The following is a 22,531-nucleotide window of genomic DNA, read 5'->3' on the forward strand; positions in this document are numbered from 1 at the left end:
TTCTATACTCATTATATGTTGGAAAAATGAGGCCTTTACCAGAGAAACTTGCTGTAAAAAGTGTTTGATATCATTTATTTGTCTATGGTACCATTTAGCAAAATGTAGTTTCCCTGATTACTCCTCTTAATTGCTTTGTTTTTGCTTTTGCTTTGTCTGAGATCATGATTCCTACTCCTGCCTTTTATTTAAATTTAGCTGAAGCATATATTGTTTTGTTTCAGCCCTTTATCCTAACTCTGCATATGTGTTTCTGTTTCAACCATGTCTTTGTTAAATATCATAATATTGGATTCTGATTTCTGATCCATTCTTCCATCTGCTTCCTTTTTATTGATGAGTTCATCCCATTCAATTCAGAATTAGATTACTAAGATGTGAAGGGTTAAGACAACTGGACAGAAGGAGATTACAGAGTACCTTTGCTGACACAGAGTGCAGGGCTCTGTTGCATTTCCTAGACTCAGATTCAGGTCACAGTCCTGGGTCACAGTTCCAGGGCAAGGACTAACACTAGCATATCAGAGCTTGAAGCCCTAGAAAGTGGGGATCCTGATCATAGTTCCTGGTTAGAAAAGAGTGCTTGTGGCCACTGATAGACCAGAAGATAGCCAGGAGAGTAGTAAACACACCTCTCCTTAGATCATGCCATGTTGGAAGAACTGAAAGCTTTCAGACACCCAGAACTAGTTAACAAAACCCTGAAGCTCCACCCTGGGAGCAGAGCCCAACATTAATATAAAGTTAAAAGTCAAGAAGAAAATATGAACCAAAAGATCCTGACCATAGAAGTTTACTATGGTGACAGGAAAGATAAAAACACAAACTCAGAAGAAGACAACAAAGTCAAAACTGCTACATCAAAAGTCTCAAAGAAAAATGTGAATTGATCTCAGGCCCTAAAAGAATTCCTGGAAGAGCTCACAAAGGATCTTAAAAATAAAAAAGACAGGTAGAAGAAAAATTGGGAAAAAGACAGTGATACAAGAAAATCATGGGGTGGGGAAGAGTCAACAGTTTGGTAATGGAGACACAAAAAATACTGAAGAAAATAACATCTTAAAAAACAGAATAGGTCAAATGGTAACAGAGGCATAAAAATCCAATGTAGAGAAGAAATCCTTAAAAAGCAAAATTGGCCAAGTAGAAAAGGAGGTATAAAAACCCTTCGAAGAAAATAATTCCTTGAAAATTAGAATTTGGCAGATAGAAGCTAATGAATCCATGAAATATCAAGAAACAATGAAACTAAATCAAAAGAATGGAAAAAAGAAGAAAATGTGAAAAATATCATTGGAAAAACAACCAATTTGGAAAATAGATCAATGAGAGATAATTTAAGAATTATTGGACTACCTGAAAGCCATGATAAAAAAAGAGCCTAGACTTCATTTTTCAAGAAATTATTATGCTCAAATGAGATGAAATAGAAATTGAAACAATCCACTGATCACCTCCTGAAAGAGATCCCAAAATTAAAACTGCCAGGAATATTATAGGCAAGTTTCTGAGCTCCCAGGTCAAGAAGAAAATATTTCAAGCATACAAAAAGAAATGATTTAACTATGATGGAACCAGAGTCAAGATAACACAAAATTTAGCAGCTTCTACCTTAAAAGATCAGGGGTCTGTAAGCAGAATGGCCTTTGTTTTCTTTGAATGACTCAGCTTACCTCATTGAGCCTCTGGATGCTGTGACTTGCTCTTCCGAGGCAGGAAGCCCAGAGAGCATGTCAGGAAGCAGAAAACTTCCTGTGTGATGAGTCATGGGGCTGGCTGAGGGGAGGTGTTAACGTCTACGCTAGGGAGAGGGACCAAGTCAAGAACCAATCAGCCCTGGTCATTCAGGCAGTGCTTGATGATGTCAAAAGCTCTATAAGAGGGGAGAGGACAACTTGAACTCTCTTTCCTCTTCTGGTTGGTGTGGGAGCAGTGGCAAGCAAGCGTGACTCTGGGCCAGCCCTTGCTCTCGGGCCGAGCCCAGATGTTGGTAACTATGAATTGTGTTGGGTCTGTCTGTTGATATTTGTAATTTGTTTATATTTTGGTTTTGAGGTTCGGGGTGCTGGTTTGTTTTTTTCCCCGAACTAAATGAATGTTTTCAACCTCAGGGTGCTGGTTTTTTTCCCCTAAAGTAAGTCAATGAATCTGTATTTGGTCTGTCTCTTGATGTTTGTCTGTATGCTTCCCTGAACTAACTGAATGCTAACTGAATACTGGCGTTTTCCCCTGAACTAAATGAATGTTGTCTGTATGCTAACTGAATGCTGGATTAAAGTAAGCTGGTCAACCCCTTCACCGTGCTTTCCTTGTTTAAGCAGATAAAAAGAACCTGTGCTTTTCCAGCATCCCAGCAGCGTCTTGGGTGCATCTTACACCCCCACAGAAGCTGCTAGCTGGGTTGTTAAAACAGGGTCTTGGAATATAATATTCTGGAAGGCAAAGGATCTAGGGTTACAGTGAAGAATTATCTACCCAACAAAAATGAGCAATAATTTTTCAGGGGAAAAAAGAGATATTCAATGAAATAGATGACTCTTGAACATTCCTGATGAAAAGACCATAGGAAAATAGAAAATTTGACTTTCAAATGCTAGACTCAAGAGAAACATAAAAAGGTAAAGAGGAAAGAAATATCATAAGGGATTCAATAAGGTTAAACTGTTTACATTCCTATATGGGAAGATGATCCATTACAACTCCTAAGAACTTTCTCATTATTAGAACAGTTAAAAGGAATACACATAGACAGAGGACATAGATGGGTGTGAGTTGAATATGACAGGATGATTATCTAAAAAAATAAATCAAGGGATGAGAAAGAGGATTCACTGGGAGAAGGAAAAAGGGAGAGATAGAATGGTATAAATTATCTCACGTAAAAGAGGCACAAAAAGAACTTTTACATTGAAGGGTAAGATGAAGGAGGTCAGAGAAGGAGCTTTTGAACCTAATTGTCATCAGAATTGGCTTAACAGGTAGTAACATGCACACTCACCTAGGTATAGAAATCCATCTTGCCCTATGGGAAAGTAGGTGAGAAAGAGAATCAGAAAAGGATAAGGGGAGGCTGATAGAAGGGAGGCAGATTGGGGGAAATTGTAGTCAGAAACAAAACATTTTTTGAGTGTGGAAAAGGTAAAATGAGAGAGATTAGAATAAACAGGAGGAAAATAGGATGGAACAAAATATTGTTAGTAATCATAACTGAAAAAATTACATCGTGTCTCTGATAAAGGTCTCTTTTCTCAAATATGTAGAGAACTAAGTGAAATTTATAAAAAATAATGTGATCCAATTGATAAATGGTTAAAGGATATTGACAGGCAGTTTTCAGGTGAAGAAATCAAAGCTATCTATAACATATGAAAATATGTTCTAAATCACTATTGATTAGATAAACACAAATTAAAACAACTCTGTGGTACCACCTTATACCCATCAGTATTCCAAATATTACAGAAAAGGAAAATAATAAATGTTGGAAGGGATGTGGGAAAATTGGGACACTGATGCCCTGTTGGTACAGTTGTGAACTGATCTAACCATTAGGGAGAGCAATTTTGGAACTATGCCCAAAGGGCTATAATGGTATAGGTTATGCATATCCTTTAATCCAGTGTAATATCAATTAAGTTGGGTGTCTTTGATTGAGTCTTACTAGGTGCTAAACCCCAGGCCCAAACCCCTATCTACTAGGTGCTAAACCTATGTGGGCATGAAGCCCTCAGGATCCTAAGGGGAGTTGCTAAGACCAGAGCCAATAGTAGGAGCCTGAGTTCTGGTTGCTCAGATGACATTTGATGATGGCTAAAGAGTGTATAAAAGGAGAGAACAGAACTATTTGCAAGGGTTCTCATTCTTGAAGGTGTGTTGATGTGGAGACACTGGGTGGCTGTAGTTAAGAGCCCTCCAGCTTGCAAACCTGGATGTTCAGACTTTGTTAAAACTCTGGTAACTATGCATTGAGATTTGAATCAGACAAGGTCTGTCTGTTGATATTTGTAATTTGTATTTGCTCTGAAGTTCAGGGTGCTGGCTTTTTCCCTTGAACTAAATGAATATTTATATGCTGGATTAAAGTAAGATTGTTAACCCCTTAATGTTGTTTTCCTTAGTAAAGCAGATCAAAAAATCCTGTGCTGGCAGTATTCTGTGTGCTGGTTGTTGGTGGGTCTTACACCCCTTCAGCAGCTGCTAGAAGATTGTTGCAACACCCAATAATGCCAGTAGGTCTGTATCCCAAAGAGAAAAAAAAGAAAAAGAAGAAATGGAAAAGTACCTACATGAGTAAAAATAATGGCGGCTCTTTTAGTAGTGGCAAAGAATTGGAAATTGAAGAGACAACTATTAATTGGGGAATGGCTAAAAAAGTTTTGGTATATGATTGTACTGGCATACTATTGTCCTATAAGAAATGAGGAGCAGGATGCTTTCGGAAAAACCTGGAAAGCCTTACATGAACTGATGCAAAATGAAATGAGCAGAACCAAAAGAACATTACACATAGTAACAGCATTACTGTTACTGTCTAAAGACCAACTGTGAATGACAACTATTCTCAGCAAGACAATTCTGAAGGACTTATGATGAAAAATTCTATCCACTTAGAGAGAGAGAAAATTGATGGAGTCTGAAAGCAGGTTAATGCATACATATTTTCTTTTTACTTTCTTTATTTTTCTTGGTTTCTTTTGTCTGTGTTTTCTATTACACCATCATTAATATGGAAATGTTTTGCATGTCTGCAAACATATAAGCTATATCAAATTGCTAACCTTCTCAATGAGGGAGGAGGGGAGAGAGGAAGAGAGGGAGGAAATTTGGAATTCAAAATTTAAAACAATGTTACAAGTTGGTTTTACATGTAATTGGGGGGAAATAAAATATTAGATAAATAATCAAAAAGGAGAAAAAATAAAACTGTTTAGAGGGGAATGTTGAGAGAGTTCAGCTGTGTTCCTGCCTCTAATCTGTCTCTTGCTTTCATCCTCATTGTCATCACAACACTTAGAAAATTCATCACAGAGATTAAAGATCACAGAGTTGCTGGTCAGACTATCTTCTTCAAGTCTATACCACCTTCTATCCCATCCAGGTTTCAGTTAAAGTGTAGAGATGTAAAAAAAACATATTGTTTGTAAAGCTTAGCAAAGAAGAAATTGTTGGCAATGCAGTAGTGCTTTCAAAGGTACAGCGGAATGGCCTGGGAGGTGGGTCAATTAGCTCAGAGAGAGCCTGGAGCTTAATAGTACTGATCATAAGATTGAGAAGGGGTTCAAGCAAAGACACTAAAGGCACACTGCTTAAATGCATTATGTATCTTGAAAGACAACCGAGACAAGGCACAGGATTTGGGCCCAAGAGCCCAAGTTTTGAATTCTTCTTCTGCTGTTCATTACTTATGTAACTATGGGGAAGTTTTGTGACCTTTCTGGAGCCCAGTATCTTCATCTATAAAACAATACTAAAGATACCCATAATACCTACTTCAAGGGGTTGTTGTAATGATCAACTGAAAAAATGCCTATGCCAGGCTTCCTACAGGGCCAGCATTGCCCTTGGTGGTGGGAATGGGGAAACCATATGCTGGGAAGCAGATTTGAGGGTTTTATGTCATGTAGAAGACAGAGTACAGGGGAAGAGTTTGAATAATTAGCCTGCCCTGTAAGCAGATGGGAAATCCTGCTATTTTGGAGTCTACTGACGTGGACGCTCAGACTTGAGTATTTCTCTGACCTCACGGGAAAAGGTGGTGGCCCTTCTGGAGAGAGAAGTGTGAGACCTTCAAATGATCTCACCCCTATGACTTCTGCTGCCCCTTCAATGGTCTCTGTGAGGCTCTACTTGTTCAGAATTTGTAAAGTATGTTAGGTTCATAAAGTATTATTTATGATCATATTTGATCCTCACAAGAACCTTGTGTAGTGGGCTCCAGGAGATTAGGAATTTGCTTACAGCTACATGGTAAGTAGTGGGCTAAAATAGGGCAGTTAGGTAGTACAGTGGATAGAGTCCTGGCCCTGGAGTAAGGAAGACCTGAGTTCAAATCCAGCCTCAGAGACTTACTAGCTGTATGACCCTGGGCAAGTCTCTCAATCTTGTTTGCCTTAGTTCCTCATTTGTAAAATGCATTGGAGAAGGATATGGCAAACCACGCTAGTATCTTTGCCCAAAACAAAACAAAATAAAAAACAAATAGAAGCACATTTTCATATGGGTCCTATGTATCCAGGAACAGGACTCAAAAATGAAGAATGATCTTTCAATTTTCTGGAGCTTCCAGTATTCCAAATATATATGTGACAACTAAGAACAATCTCTACCTCTTATGACTAAAGGGAGGAAGAATTCACAAACTCACCGTATCTTCTGTTCAAGCTTCTCTTCCTGAACTTAATTGTTTAAGTAAACACCTTCAACCATAATTAGAGTTGAGAGCTCATGAAAGTGTTTACTGAGCCTAGATCTGTGGTGTGAAATTCAAACATGCTTGTAGGTCAAAGACACATTCATTTACTGAAGGCATTAATAAAATAATGTCTTGTTTATGTAGAAAGGACAGAGAAAGACAAGCTATAATGAGCTGCTGGGAAAGTAGGGGAAAGGTGACAGCATCTCTCAGAATTCTTTATCTAACACAGTAATTATTATTTGCATAGTATAGTCTTTTGGAGTTCTGCTAGCTAGCAAAGTATGCATAGACTATATGGCTGCTTCAAGAATTTAAAAGATTCTTTAACTCTCAGTCTCAATATCCCATTTTTTTGTTAAGAGAAATAGATCCCTGAGGAGGTTTGTCTCAACCAGGGGTATGATAAATCCTAAAAATGGGTTGCTGACTGTATTAAATGGTAGCTGAAATGAGAAACCCAGGGGAGGACAGTGAAGTCAAGTTAAGTAGAGTCAGAAGTTCAGAGCTAAGAAAAAAATAAAAATAAAGCAGAGGAGAGTTCATAAGATTAAAAATAGATTATAGAAGACTTCTAAGAGGAGGTCAAAGGTAGGCATGATCTCATCATAGGCACGTATACTTCCCAGTGCAGATTGGCAAAAGGATAAAAGATTTTCATAGTCATTAACTGAGAAATGTGGCTGAGGGAAGCTGCCATACTCTCCGTTTGAGAAAAGACTAAGTAAGCATACCACCATCAGCAGATGAAGGAGGAAATTGTAGGTGGTTCAGAAGACAGCACTTCAGCTGAGGAATATATTTAAAGCAGAGCAAGATGGTAAAAGACCAGGATAACAGAGCAGACTGAAAGACATTATTAATGACTTTATCAACCTGCTCCAAAGCCCCTACCTTCCAGTGAATGCTGAAGTTCCCTAACAGAGGTAATGAAAGAACTATAGCTCCAGAATCCCCATTAGGTGACTCTGTGATACCCAGTCATCACTGATGACCAGCTAGAGTAGAAAGCAATGATTAAAGGGGGATAGCAGAGAGAAACACCTGATGGGGACAATTCAACTCTGGAAGTCAGAGATCTCATAAAAGTTAGTTCTTATAGTCAAAGCATTCCTTAGAGTTCTAGTTTTGGCTATTACATAAACATGGAGAATAGTGTCTCTGTTCTGGAGAGGATACCTCAATTCCTACATGGTAATCATGAATGAACTCAGATTAAATTACTTTCCATATCTAGGATAAAAGGTCTAAACATCACATTAGATTGTAGGATACATCTCTAGAATGAATGAAATAAATCATCCTGTGAATCTCTCAGCTTTGCTTGGTCTTTGGGCCATTTTTATTGTAGTAACTTGTTTATTTTCCAGGAAACTCATTTGGTTGTCCATGAGAACAAATTATTGGGCCATACCAAAATTTCATGTGTAAGGTGAAATAAAAAAGGAGAATAGTAGATTTGTATGGAGGCACTTAGCTAATCGAAGACAAAAATTTTCCAGTCCTTTAATCACTAAAAAAAATCAGTTTCTGTGATGGAAGAAAGAAAGGAGGGGAGAGGGAGGGAGCTATTACCATTTTGGAACTGAGACTTTGGAAGGAACCTTGGAAATCACCTCTTCCAGCCCTGTGATTCACAGAGGATGAAAGAGGCTCCCAAAAGTGAAAGAGCTTGCTCAAGTTCCTGCAGGGAAGGATATAGCAGAGTTGGCTTGATCCCAGGTTCTCTCACCCCATGTCTGTAAGGTATTCCTTCTTCCTGTGTACCTGCCTGAATCATTAAATTCACTGAAGGCTTGCTTCTGTTGCCACCTCCTAAAAGTATCCTTTCCAACCACTCCCCCTCCACTCAGCTCTTAATGTTCTCTCCCTCTTGAATTTGTCACATATTTACGTAGATGTTTGTATTAGGAGGGCAGAGTTTATAATCTCAAAGAGGATCATAAACATGTCTGAAACGTTCGGAACCGCCGGATATAAGAAACTCTCAAAGTAGAAGGCAGAAGAATCAAAACATTTATTTAGGCTCCACAGTAACCAACCCATGAACCAGCAACCCCATTTTGATATATTGATCAAAAGCTTCCAGGCCCAATAAGTACGCCTTGAAAGAGTAACCAGGAGGCTACAGAGAAGCATGATTGCGTAAAGCAAAATCATGTTTCCCCCTCTATGGTAATAAGATTACCCACTGGACTGAAGTCTTTGTTCAGCTTCCTCCCGTAGGTCAGCTCTGCTACTGGCAGCTCCTGCTTCAGCTGTGGCTGTGGCTGTAACTGTAGCTGTAACTGTCGCTGTAACTGTCGCTGTAACTGTCGCTGTAACTGTCTCTGGCTCCAACCGGAAAAGGAAAAGAGGATCTTCAAGCTGTCCTCTCCCCTCTTATAGAGTTTTTGACATCATCAAGCACCGCCTGAACGACCAGGGCCGATTGGTTCTTGACTTGGCCCCTCCCCCTAGTGTAGCCGTTAACACCTCCCCTCAGCCAGCCCCATGACTCATCACACAGGAAGTTGTCTGCTTCCTGGAATGCTCTTTGGGCTTCCTGCCCCGGAAGAGCAAGCCACAGTGTCCAGAGGCTCAATGAGGTAAGCTGAGTCATTCAAAGAAAACAAAGGCCATTCTGGCTACACTCCACCCCTTGTTATAGGATACATAATCTAATCAGCCATGTATCCTAGAACATACATTGTGATCCAATTACAAAGGAAACTAAAACATATCATTCATTATAAAGCAAAACATATCATTTGGTGACATTCCTAAATATTGGTTTACGATTCAAATGTGATCCACCCCTAGGTCCCAGCAAGATAATCTTTTCAATCAATCATCCCCAAAATAATTATTAATAATTCAAATGTCCACCCCTAAATCCTTGTATCCATTACATTGGATCAATAATATCATAACAATAAAACAACACAGCAAGGATAACACAAAATAAGTAAACAGAACACTATCATCATTTCCACCCCCCTTGAACGATTGGGGCTCAAAATCTTGGGGTGAGGGGTGAAGGTCTCATTTTCCATAGCTTCTTCATGCTGAAATTGGATGTAGAGATGGCCCTGCCCCCAAAAAGTCCCATTCCAGAGGTCATTTCTTTAACGAGCTGGCAGGAATTCCAAGAATGCTACATGCTTAGGCAGTCACCGGAAAGTGCAGGGTGCTTAAGCCTGAAGGAAACAAAACTAGCAACAAGGTTAGCCAAAACAAAGGACAAAAAGAATAGACAAGTATGGACTATAATTCTTCAAATAAAATCATCTCAAGTTTGGTTGAGATTTCAGTTATGCAAAGATCCAACATCAGAGCCAAACTCAGGTGGGAAATGTTTCTTTTCAAAAGGAACATAATGAGGAAGCCAAGAGGATCCCACCCTAGATAGAGACTAAGATTGTCCTCCCAGCCTTTCCCCAAATGTATAAGTTTTCATCCGTTAATCACACAAGGTCACCTTCACTCTGAGTGGCTTGTGGGCTTGCAGGAGCAGTTCTTATTTCCCTATCTCTCCTGTTATCAAGGCCTTTATCTCTGTACATTCTATATAATTCATTGGTTGGAATTCCATCTATCATTTCAAAACCTACCCCTGCTCTCAATAAAGCAGTAAACATTTCTTTCCTTGTTACTCTCCTTTGGCGCCAAGTTTGCTGGTTATTCACCCTTCTCTCTCGAGGAGATCTATCCCTTCCCCAGTCACCTAAGTCATGTAACTGTAAAATCTTATTTATCACTGTTGTAAGACGGCTCCCTACTTCTCCAAGTAATAAATTCAAAATTAGTTGTTTATAAGCAGGGGGAGCTGTCCTAATTATTAAGTTCCTATGAGGCAGTTCCATTGGATCATTGTAATATTTGTCTGCAGTTCCTATCATAATGGCAGTCTTCATTACCTCCTCCTTTAGTCTCATGATACAATCTCTAAGTGAATACCAGGGTCTGTGCTCAGTGGGCCACATAGAATCAGTAGCATATCTCTTATTGCATCCCACAGCGGCTAATGCCAACAGAGTAGTCCTGCTATCACCATCTCCTTGCTGATGATGTTCCCTAAAAGCTTGTTGAACTAGAGGATCATGGCTGATACCTATGAATCTCATGCAGTCTGTCCTATCTACTGATATTCCACTGGCCCCTTGATCACTGAGTCTTACCATCCAAGATATCAATGGTTCTCCTATTCTTTGGCTGAATCTACTCAAAATATCTGTGACCTCTTGCGGTGAGAAATCTTCCTGAATTTCCCTTGTAACTGAATCTTCACCTCGGGTTTCTGTCTTCCTCCTTTGTATGGGTCGAGCCCTTGTCTGATCATTTAACCATCTCCTATTCTCTGTGTGAGACACATCCTGAACCCTAGTAGTGTTTTGTGCTTCAGCCCCTAACATTGTCTCATTCTCTCCCCACTCACTTCCTCTGCCACCATGGCTAGGACGAAGCAGGCAGTCAGGCTCTTTCTGGGCTGGGTTGAAATGCACTCTGGGCTTTTTTGGTCTCCTGTTGCTCTTAGCCACATTAATAGAAAAGTTCTCATTTGAGTCAGTTTGGTCTCCTGCTATCTGAGATTCCTCTTCTTCCTGTGGGGTAGGAGTGCCCCCATGTCTTTCACTTAATCTCAATCTTTCGTATACTAGCCGGTAGGCTGATAACACTATCCAGCTTTGCCTAGATAGTGATGCCCCTGACTGAATCCCAACTTCTTGTAAACACTTTTCCAAATCCCTAGGATCTCCTCTCCGTAGCCTTGGTTCCCAGTTTTCACAGGGTCCAGCTTTTTTAGCCAATTCTTTTGCTAGGGAGGAATAAAATGGATCCTCCCATCCTGGGATATTCATCTCTTCCTCTGGAATTGTTCTGCTTCTAAATAGAGATCTTATACCTAGCGATCCCATCCTCGTCGCCAAATGTATTAGGAGGGCAGAGTTTATAATCTCAAAGAGGATCATAAACATGTCTGAAACGTTCGGAACCGCCGGATATAAGAAACTCTCAAAGTAGAAGGCAGAAGAATCAAAACATTTATTTAGGCTCCACAGTAACCAACCCATGAACCAGCAACCCCATTTTGATATATTGATCAAAAGCTTCCAGGCCCAATAAGTACGCCTTGAAAGAGTAACCAGGAGGCTACAGAGAAGCATGATTGCGTAAAGCAAAATCATGTTTCCCCCTCTATGGTAATAAGATTACCCACTGGACTGAAGTCTTTGTTCAGCTTCCTCCCGTAGGTCAGCTCTGCTACTGGCAGCTCCTGCTTCAGCTGTGGCTGTGGCTGTAACTGTAGCTGTAACTGTCGCTGTAACTGTCGCTGTAACTGTCGCTGTAACTGTCTCTGGCTCCAACCGGAAAAGGAAAAGAGGATCTTCAAGCTGTCCTCTCCCCTCTTATAGAGTTTTTGACATCATCAAGCACCGCCTGAACGACCAGGGCCGATTGGTTCTTGACTTGGCCCCTCCCCCTAGTGTAGCCGTTAACACCTCCCCTCAGCCAGCCCCATGACTCATCACACAGGAAGTTGTCTGCTTCCTGGAATGCTCTTTGGGCTTCCTGCCCCGGAAGAGCAAGCCACAGTGTCCAGAGGCTCAATGAGGTAAGCTGAGTCATTCAAAGAAAACAAAGGCCATTCTGGCTACAATGTTGCACTGCCTCACCTTCCCCCTCCTCTAGGAAAATGGATTTTCTTTGAAAGCATCGATTTTTTGTGAGGTTGAGGGAGGGAGAATTTTGTTCTAGTTGTATTTTGTTCATAATAGGAATAGAAAGATAGGAACTAGACATGATTCCATTAAAATATGGAAAACTTTGGTGAAGAAACTCCTTAAACCAGTACAGGTCAATGCCTTTTCTGCAGCTTAGAAACTCAGAGAGTTGACTAGAGCACTAAGGAGTTAAGTGACTTGTTCAGGGTCTTACAGCCAGTATATGTGAGGGGCAAGGCTTAAATCCAGATTATCTTTGCTTCAAAGCCATGTGTCTACCTTCTATCCAATCCTTCCATGACGCCAGGATGCCCCCACACATAGTAGGCACTCAATAATTGCTTATTGAATTGTATTGAATTTCCATCACACCATGGCATCCCTTATGGAGTCATCCCTTCCAGAAAATACTATAGAACAAGCAGATAATACATGCGGATTAGTAAATGATCTCACTCTATTTTTATTTCCAGATTTATGATTCTTAGATGCAAAGTTTGACTTTGATACTTTACTCCCTGTGGCCAAATCCGGTGTATTCCGATTTCTAAACCTCAAAACAGTTGTGATGCAAAACAGGCATATACCAACTCACCAATAACTTGTGGCAGTCTTCAATGACCCCTTACAGTAGGAGTAATCAGAAGAATGAAGAGAATAGACTTACTGTGGAGCTTGAAGCCAGCCCCCCAATATTTAAATCATTTTTATGAGACTAGATCTATAAGGGACCTTGAAAATATCTATATATATGGATAGATAGATTATAGATATAGATATAGATATGTATGTATGTATGTATGTGTGTATACATGGTCTACTATCCCAAAACCCTCCTCATTTTACAAAGAGGAAACTGAGGACCACAGAGGTTGAGTGATTTGCCCAAGGTCATTATCAATAGTAAGTTGTCCTCTCCATGGTACCATGCTGCTTCTCCCTCTAGGGCAGGGGTTCTTAACCATTATGTGTCATAGACCCCTTTAACACGTGAGCAAAGTTTATGGGCATCCTTTCACAACAATGTTTTTAAATACATAAAATAAAATGAATATAATTAAAAATAAAACTGGGTATATTGAAATACAATTACACAAATATTTAAACAATAAGTTTGCCAACCCCAGATTAAGGACCCCTGTTCTAAGGTGAGGCACAGGATATAGGCCAAGCTCAGGGGTTATGGCTACTGCTATTGAGTCTAGATCTGGACTAAAGGGACATCAACGAAGCCCCAAGAGCATAGCCATTCCGCCCCCCGCCCCCATCATCCCTAGTTCTGACACTATAGGTCCTTTCTAGAATCACCCAAGGTCAAAGTAAAAAGGAAAAGGGGGAAGCAGGATATGTGTGTCAGTGCTCTTGTCACAGAGTACAATAGAATCTGCACCATCTTGAGGGTGCAGAGGGAAGATAAGCAAAAATTCCAAGTCCTGGCAGTGGGCAGTTCCCATGAAAACTTGGTACCTTAACTAGGGATGCCCTTCCTGGGTAAGGGATATATTTCATCAAGGAAAACATAGACTCAGAAGGGATCAGATTTCTCTCATATCCTTTCTGGTGCATGACTCCTACTTTCCTTCACCCCTCTTTTGGCTTTCCTGCCCATGAATGACCTAAACTGACACTGTGTGTTTCTTACTTGTCAAGGTGCTTTTGAGGTGCTTAAGTACTTACAGCTTAACATGGGCCTCTGAGTGACTAGGAGTGACCACATATGACTTTGACAAGGCTGACTTCCTGCAGAACTATCCTCTCTTCTAGCCACAAACCCCTTGGAAGAATTTGCCACCTGCTGCAGGAGACAGAAGGAAAGAGCTTGGGAACTGCTTGAATCAATGTGCATGGATTTATCCCCCACTCCATTTAAAAAAAAGAAAAAAAATTATGTCCTTATCACATCTTCCCCATTTGTCTCACACACCTTCATTTGTCCTCAATGAAGTATGTGGTTATAAAATAGGTTTTTCAAATGCCATGGAGCAGGAAGGAAAAAACAAGGTAGACGTTATCAGACCAAAAGGAGAAGCTCAGCCCAACAAGGTGTCTCTCTTTGAGTTACCTGGCTCTTTCCTTCCGGGAAAATGCATCTAGAGCTCATTAAGAGGAGGATAACCAACAATGAGGCCCTGCCCCGTTTTAATCAGTCAAAAAGCATTTATCAAGTACTTACACTGGGCACATAGTGTTCAGCGCTAGAAATACAAATAAAAGCAGAAAGAAAGACAGGCTTGTCCTCAGAGAGATTACATTCTAACAGGAGAAGAAAATATATAAACAGAAACAGAAAAGTGAGGAATGGAGAATAGAGAGTGGGGAGAAACATAGGTACCCAGAGCAGGGGCAAATTAAGGGAAGTCCCAAGAACAGTCTGGAGAGGAATAAGAAATGGCTGGCCCAGTGAGTGCCCTCCTTAAAGGAGGTAATAGGAAGAACCATCCAATTGAGGAAGAACCAGAGGGAGCAAAGGCTAGAGTACTTCCAATGTGTGAGTTTCAAGTCTGAACTGATGCTTCAAGAAAAATGCTGGGGCCTGGTAGAGGAAGTTCCAAGTGCAGCCTAGAGAGGAATGTGGGTAGGCTAAAGGAATTGAAAGTATTTGCCCTGAAGAAGAGAAGACTTGGTGAACGTACGATGGCTGCCTTCAGATATATAAAGGGCTCTCATGCTTGCCCCCTAACGGCAAAACAAAAAAGAACAGACCATTTTACTAGAAAGGCAGATTTGGGATAAATATATATGGAGAGGGGCACATAACTCTAACAGTTAGTGTGATCCCAAAGTGGAATGGGGTCCCTTGGAAGGTACTGCACAGCCCCAAGCAAACACTAGATGACCACTGGTTAGGATTGTTTCACAAGTGATTTTTGTCCAGGTATAGGTTTAGATTGAGAGGACCTGTAATCTCTGATCTGAGTCTGTATTTTTGTATTTCTGTGACTCTGTTTCCTAAACTCACCTTAAGACTGACCTCCAGTGACTTGCCAGTGCCACAGGGCCCTCCCAGAAACTTTCCCGGTGCCACCACATCTCAAATGGATCAGAAAGCTCTGAAAGGAAGAAATATGAAGCTCTGTACTAACACTGATTATTTCCCTCTTTGTACTTGTGTCCCCAGGGCTTTGCACAGTGCCTGGCACAAAGTAAGTACATAATACTTGTTGATTGCAGGATTTTGGAAAAATCGCCTCTCTGTGTTTTTACTGTGACCCCTGGGACATAAGTCTGTCAATAATTCCCAGATTGCCACATTGGTTCTGAAGCTTGACAGCTCAAGGTTTCAAGGAGGCCTGATTTCTTGTGGCTGCCACATGGAAATGCAAGGCCCTGAGGACAGTCCTTCTGCTTAATCATTTTAAGGTAAGTTCAGACAGATATTAACAAGCCACAGGCAAGCACACTCTAATTATTTGTGGCAATATTTAGACTAGCTAATAGCAACTATAACAGCAAAATTAAAATGGAGTAGTGTAAAGCCATTTGTACCACATTAGTCTTCCTTCTGGGAATGTTTAACTACAAAAACAGAATTATAGTTTACTGTAAGAATGAAAGGGGCAAGAAAGCCTTTTCCCTCTAATACTAGTATAGCATAAAGCTTTAGAGGTGAGACCTCTTTGGGAATAGAAAAGTAAATTCCACAAAGAAGTTAAAAAAGTAGCTCCCATTTACAGTAGTATGTATCAAGTCTCTTCTTGATAAGATCGCTGTGAGATAGGGTTAGCTGTGCAGATATTATCCCCATTTTACAGATGGGGTAACTGAGCCTCAGTGAATTTGAATCACTTGTCCCAGGTCACACAATTACTATCAGAGCCAGGACTCCAAGACCAGAGGAAATTTTCACTATGCTAGAGAGACTGAGGTACAAAGAAATAGAATGGCAAGATTAGGCAAATTACAGGACCAAGTTTCAAATTCTTCCTCTGCCATTCACTATCTATATGACATGGGGCAAGTCATTTACCACCTCTGGCCTTCAGTTTCTTCTTATATAGACAGGAGGCATTGGAATAGGTCACTTATAAGGACCTTTCCATCTATAGCTCTATGAACCTTTCTTTTCTTTGGCAGGGCAATTGGAGTTAAGTGATAAGTGACTTGCCCAAGGTCACACAGCTAGTACGTGTCAAGTCTCTGAGGGCAGATTTGAACTCAGGGCCAGTGCTCTACTCACTGTGCCACCTAGCTGCCCCCCAACTATGAACCTTCCTAATGTAGGCCAGTTAAATTGGTACATTTTCCCTTGAAAATAAATATTTTAACACCATCATTATGGTTACATTGCTGCTTTTTACCCCATGGAAAAAAATGAGAGGGGTGGGAGAGACAGACAGACAGACACAGAGACAGAGACAGAGCCAGAGAGAACAAGAGAGACAGACAGACAGAGAGGCAGAGAGAGAGAGAGACAGACAGAGACAGAGACACAGAGAGAGACATAGAGACAGAGACAGAGAGACACAGAGAGTGACAGAAAAACAGACAGACACAGACACAGAGAGACAGACAGAGACAGAGAGAGGCTGTAAAGGGCTATGAAGGAATGCTACTTCCGAGGAGAGTGGTTGAAATGCCACGCAAAAGTGGATGCCCTGGATGCAGGCAGCTCATAGCTATATGACAGGAATAACAAGAAAAGAGTGTGTCCAAAATACCCTTAGCATAAAGATGGTGAAACTCAGAGAAAAGCTATTCTGGTAAATGATCTTTTAGCACCAACTCCCTAGGAATGTCTTTGCTGAATTTATCCCTTGGTTTCTATGCCCTGCCCTTCATGGACTTCCTGGGCTTTTTACTCCAAGACTTACCTATCGCTTTCTCATCGAACACATTGACTCTCTGTTATCTCATCCAACTTACTCTAAACTTCTGCTCACCCTCCACCTTAGGCTCACAGTTGTTAATTGGTTGCTCTCAACCATTACTTCGTCTGGTCCCAAGGGTCTACACAAATAAGAGTCAGCATCTCTGAGCCCTTGCTCATCACTAGGACACAGTAGAGGATTGTTGAGGTCACCATTCTGTCTGTTTCTTGGTCAGAATTTAGTAAGAGTTGCAAAGGAGACAAATTTGGGGTTAAAGTGAGGGGATAAAAAAAAAAAACTTCCTAAAAGTTAATATTCTAAAGGGGAATGAATTGCCTTTGGAGGTAGTGGGTTTTCCCTCTTCCTAGCAGTCTTGAAGATAAAGATGATACTTTGGGGGGGGGATGGGGGGAAGGGTAGAGAGGGCTTATTACAGATTCCTTTGGAGGGCTGATGTACAAACTGTGTAGATGACTGCAGAGATTCTTTTTTATTCTGAAAATCTCTGACCCTTTCCTCCATTTTTTAAAAATTTCCATCAATTTCCCTGTGCACATCCCAGCAGATAGAGACAATCCAATGCTTTTGTTGCCCTTTGGTGTTGAACCTTCATCTTTAATATGGCTCCAAGTAACACAGATCCAAGGAGGGTTATTCTCTTAATCCCATTTTTCCTATGCTTTTGACACCATGTTCTCCCCACCCCCACTCCCCAAAATTCTCAGTTTAACTTCATAGAATGATTTCATGGGTGAACTCAGACAAAGAAAACATCTCCAAGTGGCCTCCCTAAAGGTGCCAGTCTAGACTGGTCCTTGGAAAATGCAAACAATCCATTGTCAGGATTCTACACGAAGCCCTCTCAGCATGCCAGAAACATGCCAGGCTCATGCTTCTCTGGCATCCCCTTTGAGAAGCCAAAGATATGTCCACACTGGAATAAGACATTTGAGTTGGACTTTGGAGAGGAAGGTTGGGGTAAGTTTAGCCAACAAATGGAAGTCTAACAGCAAAAAAGAGAATAGTGAAATGCCCTAGGAAGCAGAGACACTTGGAATGATATGCCCTACTAGGTATAACTAGAAACAGTCACACCTTAATGGCCTTCATTTTTCATTTGGAGTCCAAAAGTTTCTGAACAATGGAAACAAAGCCTTCATCACCATCTTTTCAAGCATCTTGTTTTGTCTGCAAGACCCCTGAGAGCTACAGTTTGTCCTCTAATAATTTAGGGTTAAAGTAGCATCCTGAAAGTAGAGGCAGAAAGTCCTGTGTTTAAATCCTGGCTCAAACTCTTACTGGCTGCATCACCCTGGGAAAGTCACTTAAACTCACTTAGCCCCAGTTTCCTCATCCATAAAATAGGGAGAATAGCACCTACCTCAAAAGATATATAGATATATACACATGCATATACATGTATACTACTTAATATTTTATATGTATGTGTGTATGTATATGTACATACATACATATGCATGTGTACATATATGTGTGCGCATGTATGCACACATGCATATGTATGTACACACATGTAAATACGTATATGTGTGTATACACATGCGCACACACATACACATGCATATACACATGCTCACACACATAAATATACACATGCACATACACATATACATACACATGCACATATATATATATATATATACACACACATACATATCTGCATCTTCACCATCATGGTGATAAATACATTTGCTGAGCATTCATCTCCCTTTCTTATACCTTGCCTGATCTTTGCATGATCAGAACATCATAGAATAAGGTTATTTTATATTGTTATTTCTTAAAAGGAATTTTGATGACTTTGAAGAGGATATAATGAAATGTTATGTGTAAAGTACTTCACAAACCATAAATTATCATATTTATAATATAAAATGTTGGATGATAGTGGTAGTGGTGGTGGTGATGATGACATTTTAATAAGAAAATGATAGTCAGGTAGCTAGGGAATCCTATAATCTTGACTTTGGATATTACTTTGATTTCCTTAGTTAACACCTGATGAATTCACCAGGTTTCCTTCTAGTCAGAAGGGCCCAATCTTTTGGGAAGTTTTACTGCTCTCCTGGTTGATTGGGGGAGATTTAGCAAGAGAAGGCAGTAGCTTAGCCAGGTCTAGTCCAATTCATACCATTACAGGAACTAACTTGTTACCCTTCCTGAAGATAGCTATACATCAAAGGTTCCGTGTCCCACCTTTGGACTCTAGGGGAAAATTCTATCATAATCAAAGTAAAACAAAATAAAACAGAAAATTTATCCATCTCCAAAAATTATTACCTCTGAGTTCAAATTGAAGTGTATTATTCCCATTTTATTTTTCTTGCTTTTTGTACCATGGGTAATATGGAAATCTGAAGTATATTGATGTATATTGTTCTCATTTTATTTTTCTTGCTTTTTGTGACATGACTAATGTGGAAATCTCCTCTGCATGATTTCACATATGTAATATCATATCACTTTCCTTCTCAATGAGTGGGAAGGGGGTGTAGGTAAGCAGAAAATATGAAATCTAAAAGAATAAAGGAATGTTAAAAATAAATAAGAAATCAAAAAACAAAACAAAACAACAACAAACCTCTTCTAATAATGAAAGGTATTAAGAAGCAGGGTGGGAGTCCTGGGTTCTTGCTACCTGGAATCTTTAAACCATAGGTAGATAGATGTCCACTTGCTGAAAATGGTGTAGAAAAGATTCTTCCTCAGGGCCAATTTAAGTTACATAACCTGGTAGATCTCCAACTTTTAAAGCCTACTTCCTTCCCACCCCTTATCCTCAAACCATTTTCATTCCTTAGGGTTAGTGCTGCATTATACAAAGGAGATGTCCAGACTAGCTCAAATATTTTTTTTCTATCTTTCAGTTCCTGTTATTTTCTTTCCTTTCCACTTGTTTTTGTTTTCCTTCAACCTTCTTTGAGTCAGCAAGCACCCTTTAGCTGTGCATGTCACATAGTAGGCACTTAATAAATACCTATTGATTTGTTAACTTTGGAGAGACAAGTGAGTTGCTAGGAGACCAGAGTAGATCAAAAGTGAGCCTGATAGAAGACTGAATTCATATCTTTGGCAAAAACTGGCTGTTTGATAAGGATGCTTCTCTTCCAAAAGACATTACTCAGGGAACTCAGCATGAGACATAAGGACGGTCAAGAGTAAGCAGAAGGTGGTATTTCAAGGCAAGTAGTTTCAATCTATGGAATGCATCAAACTTCACTCCAGGGCACTATCCTTCATGATCCAGTGCCCTCTGATGAATAAACCCACTTCTATCATCTGACTGTCAGACATCATGCTGTTATTTCATTTGTTTTCTTAACATCAGTACGGTCTGAGTAATAAACAGGGTCTGTTTTCAGAGAATCAAATTTGCTAACTACATAGAGGCACTCCACCAGTAGACTGGCCACCAGTTGATTTTTTTTAAGAGAGAGGAATGGAAAACATGAGAGGTAGTATGCTGTAGTGGATAAGGCACTGCACCTGAAGTCAGGAAGACCTGGGTTCAAGTCCTACCTCAGACATTAGATGAATAATATAGGGCAAGTGACTAAGTCTGTCTGTGCCTGTTTTCTCATCTGTAACCTTGCACAATATGGGTTAGGGAATGGGATGGTATGCAAAGATACCTACATTTCCTAAAAGCTCCAAATATATGATAATTTGATCCATGGAGAAAAGAATAATTTAAAGATGATCTTAAGCTTTGCATCACCTCTTTCAGCTTCTGTAGTGATATTAGCATTGTAATAGGAACAAGGAGTAGAGGGGGCTAACAAGAACATAATGTGTAGACCATCAGTAAACTTGAATTTGATTCTTTGTACTTTCAATGTAAATCCATTGACTGATGACTGAAAGGTGGACATATTCCTGGAAGAGATGAACCTTATTGATCTTAGCCTTCCTAGTATAAACGAAACAAAACAAAGAACCAAAACATTGCCACTCACTAAATGGAAGCATCTCTTGGGTTCTCCTAATAGGTTTTGTTGTACATACAAAAGCAAAAAAGAGGTCTCATTTAATGGGATATCTGATGTGATAATGACAATTGTTTATAATTAAGATCACCAAAGAGTACCATGAAAGTAATTTCAGCTTAAGCACCAACATCAGTTGCTGACAATGAAGTGGTAGAGAAATAGTCTGAAGAACTTGATAAGACTACTAATTAAATCAACATATGTGTTGGTACTTGCTGACTACAATGCAAAAACAGAGAAAGATGAAGACTGGGAGATATAAAAGGGGAAGCAGGATCAGGAAGAAGGAATAAGAATCCAAATAGCTGTGCATTACGTGGAAGGTTCTTTGCTTCATGACATGAAAAATCCCTTCAAGAAAGAATTGATAGATATTACACAGACATGGTGATTACCAAATACTACCATAAACAGCAAAAAAGATTACATATCAACAGAAAGGAAAAGATTTCATGTTGGTATGAGTGGGAGGGAGTGATTCTGTTCACACCATCTAAGGTTGTAATTAATATTTATATTAATATATTCATTATAATAATATGATTAATACTTAAAAAGAAAATAATAATGAGAAGTATATAAACAAGTAATTGAAAATAAAATACTAGAAAAGGGCCACAGAAATTATATTAATACTGAGAATAATAATTTAACCCAGAAATTTAACTGTTTTTTTTTCTACACCAGAGAGCAAAACAACTGAGGAAATGACTTAGTCAGCAAACATCTGACTTAACTTGCAAAACAGAGAGACACGCCTCCTAAAGGCAAATTTGAACACTTATAAAATTCATAAGATTATTATAAAACCTCATAAAGAATCTTATGAAGTTGGATGGTTATGAGCAGTAATGTCTCAGAAAGCAAATAGAAACAATGCAGGGTAAAACAGTTTAAGAAAAGTTTTGGAAGATATCCAACTACAAAAAGTCATCCCAAAGACATCCAAGGATTAAATTGGAAATTATCTGAAAAAGTCATTATATAAATTGTTTTCTTCATCATGGCTAGTCAAACCATCACAAGTGAACCCGAAAAGAACAGCACCAGGTGTGTTTGTAAGAGAGGGAGAAACAACATTAAAGAGGACAAAAACAGGAACAGTAACGTGATTGGTCCAAGTGCATAAAGAGAAGATCCATGATGGAAATGACATAATCATGAGGTCACTGAGGAATCTAAGAAAGTGAAGATGCCCAAGACATATAAAAAATAAATCTTAGACCTGATTAATAAAAAAAATTAACTAAGAAAAAAGAGAACCTCTCTAAGAGAAAATCAGCAACTACCAACCTATATGTCTACTCTCACATTTCGACAAAATCTTGATGAGCATCATATATACATGAATATGCCATAACAGCGTTATAATAGTAGAGAAGAATCAGGTTTTCAAAAGCAATGTTTAAGCATGGACCACATCTTTACTATTTCGCATTTACATGAAAGCTGTAGAGAATATAAGATTCCCTTGCACTTATAATTGTTCATTGAATTCTGCACCAGAAAATGCTGCCCTATAAAATCATTTATAACAAGGTCTTGCCTGCATACATCAAAGTCATTCAAAATTCCTTATATGAAATAATAGTATAA

The sequence above is a fragment of the Trichosurus vulpecula genome, chromosome 8 (genome assembly GCF_011100635.1).
Source record: "Trichosurus vulpecula isolate mTriVul1 chromosome 8, mTriVul1.pri, whole genome shotgun sequence".
NCBI lineage: Eukaryota > Metazoa > Chordata > Mammalia > Diprotodontia > Phalangeridae > Trichosurus > Trichosurus vulpecula.